We start from the raw sequence: 8,473 nt of genomic DNA, 5'->3' as shown, positions 1-8,473 counted from the left end.
AGAATAGATTTAGACTAGCTATAAGGAAGAAATATTTTACAATGAGGGTGGTGAAGCACTGGAACAGGTTGCCCAGAGAGGTGGCGGAGGCCCCATCCCTGGCAACATTCCAGGTCAGGTTGGATGGGGCTCTGAGCAAGCTGATCTAGTTAAAGCTGTCCCTGCTCACTGCAGGGGGTTTGAGCTAGATGACCTCTAAAGGTCCCTTCCAACCCAAAGCATTCTATGATTCTATTCTATGATATGAATTGTTAGTTTTATTTTAGAGTTTCAGTGAGATCAACAAAACGAGTAAACCAATAATTAAAAAGTACACCCTCTGCAGTGTTACCAAATTGCTCTGGATTTTTGCTTGCTTATCACAGAAACACTCAGGTTGCAAGGAAAACCTGAATGCAAAGGTTGCATATGACTTGAGAAGTCATATATGCAACATATATAATGTAGCATGCTAGCATCAAAATGTATCAAATGACTTTTCCAGGCGGTACTTAGTTGGTTGGCAGAAGCTAGAAACAACAATTTATTGTTTGTTTTTTTTTTTCCTAACCATTTACTGATGGAGGAACTTCTAGCAGCATAGTAGCATTGACAAACTGTAGGCTAAATCAGAATCCTGGCACATGTTCCCTAACTTGGGTCCAGGTTGTTCTCTTGGAGAATGTGGCAATTTTTGTATTTGTAGGAAACCTTTCATCCTGAAACACTTGTGAAGTTCTTGCTGAGAAAATTCACATGACGATTTTTAAAAGGCTCAGTCTATCTTCCTTAAGGATGAAATATAGCTTCTTTGTTAGGATGGGATCTTTTGCTGCAGGGAGACTTAAGGAAACTGATGTTAACTATCATTATTTTGGTTCTATAGGAAGGGAACATCACTAATTTCAGTGGAGCTGTAACTGAGTTACACAAAGGTAATGACATGAAAGTCAGTCCTTTAAGTTTCAAACATGACCAATGAGCTATCATTAAACATTAAGTAGTTCGATGAAGGAACATGGGTACTATTAGACTTCTGTAGGGAATGCCTCTGTGAAGCATGCCTAGTGCTATTTGAAATATAGTGGGGATCTCCTCTGCCTGCTGCCATGGAAGGAGGGGAGAGCACTGAGTGCAGCTGAGGTGGGCCAGATAGGCAAGGCTGCCCAGGAGCCTCTCTGCTCCCCTTCAAACCTAGACCAGGTTCACGGTGGGCTTCTGCCACCTTGCAAGCACTGCTCATTGCTTTCCTAGCAGCAGGACAGCAGAGGGAGCTTACAAGGGTGTTATGGTTTGACTCCAGCCAGCAGCTAAACACCACACAGCTGCTTGCTCACTCCCCGCCAGTGGGATGGGGGAGAGAACTGGAAGGGTAAAAGTGAGAAAGCTTGTAGGTTGACATACAGACAGTTTAATATGTAAAGCAAAAACCACAAATGAGCAAATGAGGAATTCATGCACTGCTTCCCATAAGCAGGCAGGTGTTCAGCCATCTCCAGGAAGGCAGGGCTCCATCACACGTAATGGTTACTTGGGAAGACAAATGCCATCACTCCAAATATCCCCTTCTTCCTTCTTCCCGGCCTACTCACTGGTGGGGTGGTGTGAGAGGCAGAAAAGGCCTCGACGCTGTGTAAGTGCTGCTCAGCAGTAACTAAAACATCCTTGAATTATCAACACTGTTTTCAGCACAAATCCAAAACATAGCCCCATACTATCTCCTATGAAGAGAATTAACTCTACCCCAGCCAAAACCAGCACAAAGGGGCGGAACTTGTAATTAGTCCATGTGAAGGGTGTCTACCATGCAGCTGTACCAGCAGCTCCTTTCTACTGGAGAAAAGAGGGTGTTTGTTCCCACTGCACTGGCCTGTGAAAGAAATGCATAGCTTTTCCTAGAGACACATCAGTTTTGTGCCAGCTCTCGTAGTGTATTACTCACTGATTGCTGAATCCAGCCCTGGGTCTCTAATGAAATAGTTGATTTTTCTTTTTTTCTTTTTTCTTTTTTTTTCTTTTTTTCTTTTTTCTTTTTTCTTTTTTCTTTTTTCTTTTTTCTTTTTTCTTTTTTCTTTTTTCTTTTTTCTTTTTCTTCTTTTTTCTTTTTTCTTTTTTCTTTTTTCTTTTTTCTTTTTCTTCTTTTTTCTTTTTTCTTTTTTCTTTTTTTCTTTTTTCTTTTTTTCTTTTTTCTTTTTTTTCTTTTTTTTTTTCTAGTTTGTTGTGTAGACTGGAAACTCCTGTTCTTTATTATGTTGAACAGTACTTGTTATTTATCAGCAGGTCTGTATGGACCTTAAGATCATTCAGAGCTGACAGCTTCTTTTAAGTTGCAGGATTCAGTTCTTAAAACTTTGTATAAACAGGGATCTGATGTGGAGGAGCTGGACCAGCCAGTGGACTTGCAGGGACATGTGGAGGACTATGGGGAATCATGAAAGGGCATAAAATGGGGCTGTTCCCACTGCTTCATCTGGGGAGTCTAACCGTGGGTGCTCCCTGTTTTACAGAAGAGAAGGTCTGAGTATTTCTACCCAGGTACCTGCTGAATAACGCTTTGTTCAAGGACTAGGGTGTGATGTTGAGTCTGTAGATGTTTAGGAGCCTGAACCGTATGAAGGTGTCTAACTGGTGGGCTGCAGCTATGCTCCAGCCACTATTGTTGGAGAATTCTTGAACATATTCTTCCATTTCATTAACTCAAGACACAGAAGAGTGATGTAACTGTTGTGATTTTTTTAAAGGGTAAGATTATTCTAAGATGAGAGTCATTACAAGTGTTCCCTCCAGCTACTCATGTGAAGGCAATTTGGACAAAGCTTCGAAAAATGAGAAAGCAGTATAGCACAGAAGGAACAGAGGAAGGTTATGTACATAAGCACTAAACAGTTCAAATTAAATTTTCAAGGAGATTAATGCATCTAGACAAAGTCAATCTTCTATACTTGATGTTTTCTTCCACTGCTGATGATTAGAGTATAAGGTGAATTCAGGTGAGGTGAACCTTATTACATTAACATTATAACTAAACATAGCTTAATGGATTAAAACTGTGTTGAGGAACCAATGTGTATTTGGATGGATAATTTGTACATGGTAAAACTATTCATCTACCTAACAGAATTTACAATTGATAAGATACAGGACCTCACTCTTCTTCTATTAAATCAATTATAATGCTGTCCTGAACATCATTGGGAGCAGAATCAGGGGATAACTCATTAATATTGGAGTCTAAAATGAAAGATTTTAAAAACTAGGTATGAGGCAGTGCAAGGCAGGCCCCGGGCAGCTGATAGCCTGTGGCCTGGAACATTACACAGGCTGCTCTGCATCATTCCCATCCAAAGGTGACCGGCTTTGTGTTGGGGAAAGGTGCTTGCACTATTGCCCATGACCAGCCTTTCTGATGGGTCAACTTTCTTCTCTGAAGTGTTAAAGAAACAGTTTGTGGCCTTACCTCTCAGAGGTCACTCAGCATTTGGGAGAAAGGTGAAACAGGAGAAAAGAGTGTCCCACTGGCTTTAAATCCAGGATAATCTATTTTGCAAAGAATTTATTAAAAGTAGAAGTCACAGAGACAACATTACTGTGACTTCAGGGCTGAAATCAGTAACCTATAGCCAGTTACGAGAGCTGACAGACATTTGCTGCAGAAATACTCCAGTACTTCTGTCAGGGATGCAAAGAAGTGTGCAAGTGGAGTGAGCGTTTGCTAGAGATGGGAGCCCTGGCATACATCCCTCCAGGCTTGCTTCAGAATGCCTGCAGACTTGCCCATCTGCATGAGGATGAAAAACAAGACTGCAAGCTGGTTGCTATTTGATTCACTTGTTTTATCTGTGAGCCATCCCTTAGGGAAAGGAAGGAAGAAAAAAACTTTTATAAACCTGGCATAAAAACTCCTCTGTTTAGCAACTTTTCCTCTTCATTTCTCTGATTGTTTTATTTAAAGCCCTCCCTGGACCAATAATGTGTTCTAAAAATCTCAAATCCCCTATCAAAATAGGATTTATCTGATGTTCAGGACACTATCTGAGTAGGACAATGGAGAAAGTGCCACCAGAAATAAATGTATAGTCTTGACTTTCAGACAGTTGAAGGCAAAAAACTCCCAAAGGATTTTGTTCAAAATATTTTCAAAAAATAATGAGAAAAAGGAAAAGTACACAGAAAGACACAGAGTGCCAATTAATTCAATAGCTTTTGCAAGCTTAGTCTGCAGTAAGTAGCACTTGAACGCTAAAGACAACTCAGAGGTATTGGTTTACTTTATTTTTAATGTGTGGGAGAACATGACTCTCAAGCTTCTGTATTTCAGAAGAGAGAATACTCCAAGAGTTTACATCTCTCACCAAGGTGGACAGAGGAGGAAAAGCAATATGGTTTTGCTTATAAACAAGCTGGAACCAGAAGGGCAGTTAAAAGAATAAACAGGAGCACTTGGAAATGTCATCTAAAACTTAAGTAGCCATACTGTGACAAGGTAAGGGTTTTTAGAAACATTTTCACTAAACAAGTGCTAAAGGGAAAGGTCAATTACAGCAACAGTGTAAAAGAGTAGATTGTCAAAGAATAAGTTTCTAGCAAAGAAGTGACCAGAATTTGCATTTTTCAGGTAGGTCCTGGGGACACATCATCACAGCCTAAAGCCAATGCACCAGCTCTTAACTGTAGTATCGGATAATATTTGAAAGCTCCATCTCTGAAATCCAGGGAAAAAAACCCAGAGAGAAACAAATGTCCTCAGCACACTTCTTCCAGAAAAATCTGTGCAAGATAGAAAAAACAGATAAGCACAGAAGTCCAATGCAATACATCAGGGAAATAAGACAACTTTGTGACCATTTTTGGAAGATTTTCTGAGAAAAAGAAAATGTTCTGAGAAAGCTCAATGCCACTTCTGTGGGAAAGACCCAGCTTGTTTTGTTCTGTGGGAATCTCTGGAGATGGAAACATTTCAGAGCCTGCCGTCTGTCTTCTGTTTTGGGACAGGGATTCCTCATGCCAGGAGGACAGGCTTTGACAGAATGGGTCTGGGCTCAGGTCCTCTGTCCTCCATGGCCTGGGCCCAAGGCAGGAGTTCAGGATGGGTGTAGGAGAGGTGGCACTGTGGATCCTGCTCTCTCACATGCAGCTTTTGTCCCTTCTCAAAAGCCTTGGTCTATGGTCAATGCAATAAGATTAAAACAAAATTTGAGCCTAAATTCAGATTACTAAAAATGAAAATGGGGAAGGCAATAGCATCCATAGATCTAGATGAACAATGTCAACATGCATGATTTTGAATTGGTCTCTTAAATTTATTTCATAATTCATCTTAATATCTGACTGCCCCACAGTACTACCAAGAAATAGGGACATGTATCCACTTTACAAATACTTTTTCTATTAAGTGGTTATTCCATTTTTTAATCTGAATTAGTCTCTTAAATATCTCCTGTAAATTATGTATCTTGGTGCAGTTGCAACTCAAGAATAATTAATCTCCTACATACAGATCAGAGCTCTCAATCTGGCTCTATATAAGAAATGTTTATAGGTATAAAGTAGAGCATGTTTTCCGTAGCAGCCAGAGAAATTTAGATCCATATGCTACATACTTCTATAATGTCTCTCCAATCAGTTTAACCTATTTGTTAGTTGTGTGTGGTTTACCTGGTCAGCCTCCACAATTCTTATCATTTTCCTTGTGGGACAGCAGATTATTACATTTTATTTCTGCTTACTGGCATTTGAAATCTTTTCTCCTTTACTGCAGAAGTAGCTTTAACATATATCATTTCACTTAGAAGGGTCTCAAAATTCCAGCAGTGATTTTACATCTAACTTTGAAAACCAATAACTGTAGCTATTTTGGCAAGTGTTACAATGCAGTCTTCTGTTCATTTTGCCTGATTTTATTACCCATTTTAATAGAAATTGATGTTTTTGTCATGTAAATGTGAAATAATCAGCAGAGATCAACCAACTAGAACAGAGTGTAAAGGCACCAATGACATTGCATATTGACCAAGGAAGAAAATTATGAGCTACAAAGAAAACAAATCCTTTATGACAATTGTACTGCACAAAAAGATGGAAAACCTGATTACAGTCTTGCTTATTCCACTAGAATAGTAATATCCCTGAGTCTGAAAATGGCATGAAACTGATATAAGACCACAATCAGTCCAAAGGGGAGTTCAATATGCATTGATAACAGAACAAAAACCAAGTCAGGGGAAGTAATATAAAGTGATTATCACATGCAGCAGATTATTTTATTTGTGTTCATTATCTGTTTTTTCTGTACAAGAAGCATCAAGTCAAACACTTTAATAAAAAAGAATACAGACATTCTAATTCTACAGAACACTTCCAATGAAGCTACACATTATTTAAGCTTATGTGTACTAAAACTATTATGTGACTCAATAAATAAACATTTTACCTCAAGTGAAAAATTTCTTTTTCAGGCTGTTATCTTGGAGATCAGAAGTCGTCAAGCATACATATTTAAAATGATATGAAAGGGCTAGAAAGCACTGCTGTTAAATCCCTTGTAGAGCCTCACCCATTGCCATGGCCCATAGCACCCTCCTGTTGAGAAATCAGGTGATGACAGATGTTTGTTATGTTCCATGCAAGTGGTCACTGTATGCATCCAGTTCCTTCCTCTTGGATGAAAAAAGCCATTCCAAAATGATACCATAGAGCCCCAAATTCTCAAAAGCGAGTCCCATGGGCTCAGGAGAGGGAAAGGCTAGTGAAAACATTTTGGAAAGGAGGGAAAATTGGCCAGGAGGAGGAAGCATGACACAACCACATTTTAGTCCCTCATTGTAAATTAGCTCTTGGTGTTAAACTTTTTAAGGCATATCTTTCAGGCCTCAAAGACAATTAAAACCCATTTCTACTTATATTTCCTCAGGAAATGTCAGGGTCCTTTCTGTTCAAACATCTTATTTTTTGATGGGCTCCAAATTACTGTGACATTCAGCCCATCACTGATTTTATGACTACATGACCCCCATTTGTATGGTCATAATCCTACAGAAAATTTCAGAATGAATCAATTTTCACTTGCTTTCTTTTCTATTTCTGGGCTACCAATCTAGGGCCAAGACAGTAAATTTACATATAGAGTACCATGCAAGCGAGTCTATTGAGATTTATGCAAGAAGAATGCCAATCAAGACTGCAGTCATCAGCTTTCCACCCATCAACATTGCTTAAATGTAATAGAGAAGTTATAATGTCCTCTTTTGGAATGAGCAAACCTGATTATTCGTGGGAGGAAGATTCAGCACAGTGATACCACTGCCTGTATTTTCGGACTTGTGTTATCTGTATAGAAATCCTTGCTCCACCCCTTGCCTTTCCTGTTACAATACTGTGTTGCAAGATGTGCCAATTATCTGTTTCTATGGGCAAGATCCTACTGAAAACAGTTTCAAGAGTTCGGGCAGGATGTTGCTCTGGGATGCCTGATTTTGTTCTGTGTAAGGCAATAACCAGACAAGCAGTACAATATCTTTTTTTTTTTTCCCCCAAATAAGTGAGTTAGAAGTTGCATAACATTGCACACATACTACTGAAGGCATGTGCCTTTAAACATGATCCCTTAAACGACTAAAAAAAGCACCTTTTGAATAGCAATTACAAATTAAAAATATTTAGAAGAAGACAGAGCCCTTTCTGTCATGGAAAACTTCCATTTGCCTCCTAATAAGAAACAAGTAAATACTTTTCTGGGAATAATTTGTCTGACAAGAAAGCATCTTTTCCTGGCTGCCAAAAGCTATGCCATAAGCTCCAATACGTCTCTCTCTTATTCATTTATTGCATTCTAGATTACTTGGATTTTTGTTTTTAAGTCACTGTGACTCATTTTCTGTGGGAACAGGATGATCAGAGTTATACTGCTAACTGTGAAGCTAATAGGTATTTGCTGTGAAACTTGTCAAGTTTTGAAACATGCTCAACATTGGACACAGGTATGAAAGTTGTAACATGGTATCTGTTATTGTACTGCATTAAAGAGTTCAGTAAGGCTTGTGTAATTAAATGCTGAGACCTAAATTTCTGCAGTTTCACAGAAAACAACCACTATTAAAGTTTTTTTAACCTTCCGGTAAAAAGAGGAAAAAATAAAGAGAAGAAAAAATCTGCCTTCCAATGAAAAATTTTAAGCAGGACTTTCTATTTAACATTGCCTTTATTTCCTTTTTCTTTAGCTGTAAACAATTTTCATATGGAAGAAAAAACCAACCATTTGACAGGTTTTTCTACAGTATTAAAACAAAAATAACTAGGCTTTTGGGTAAAAAAGAAAAAGTTGACTGAGATGAACTGCATCCTTGAAAACAGAACAATGAAAATCACCGACAAAGTGAAGAAAAAAGGTGCCTTTACCAGCAGACTTTCTCAGATTAGCTCTACCATTTGCTGTGTCAATCAAAGGTGTTTTCATCCTTGGTTGTCTCCCCTGTCCCTCTGAGGCGGAGGGAAATAT

This window comes from Pelecanus crispus, chromosome Z (assembly GCF_030463565.1).
Source record: "Pelecanus crispus isolate bPelCri1 chromosome Z, bPelCri1.pri, whole genome shotgun sequence".
NCBI classification, from domain to species: Eukaryota; Metazoa; Chordata; class Aves; order Pelecaniformes; family Pelecanidae; genus Pelecanus; species Pelecanus crispus.
Note: the sequence above shows the minus strand (reverse complement) of the source record.